Source organism: Schistocerca gregaria, chromosome 6, assembly GCF_023897955.1.
Source record: "Schistocerca gregaria isolate iqSchGreg1 chromosome 6, iqSchGreg1.2, whole genome shotgun sequence".
Taxonomy (NCBI): domain Eukaryota; kingdom Metazoa; phylum Arthropoda; class Insecta; order Orthoptera; family Acrididae; genus Schistocerca; species Schistocerca gregaria.
In genome coordinates, this window is record NC_064925.1 from 407,569,671 (window position 1) to 407,569,948 (window position 278).

The window sequence follows — 278 nt, forward strand, 5'->3', positions numbered from 1 at the left end:
CTAAACGGAAGGCGCTGCTCAATAAATTCCGAAATCCGATCTTCACCGAGGATGTAGAGCATATATTATTACCACCAACTTTCAAATCGCGCAATGATCACTATTCAAAGATAAGGGAAATTGGAGCTCGTACTGAGGAGTTCAGACAGTCGTTTCTCCCTCGCGCGATCCGCCAGTGGAACAGAGGGGAGTAAATATGACTTTGACGCGAATTGTGCCCTCCGCCACACACCGCTTGGTGGCTAACGGAGTATATATGTAGAATTGAGAAAATTTCG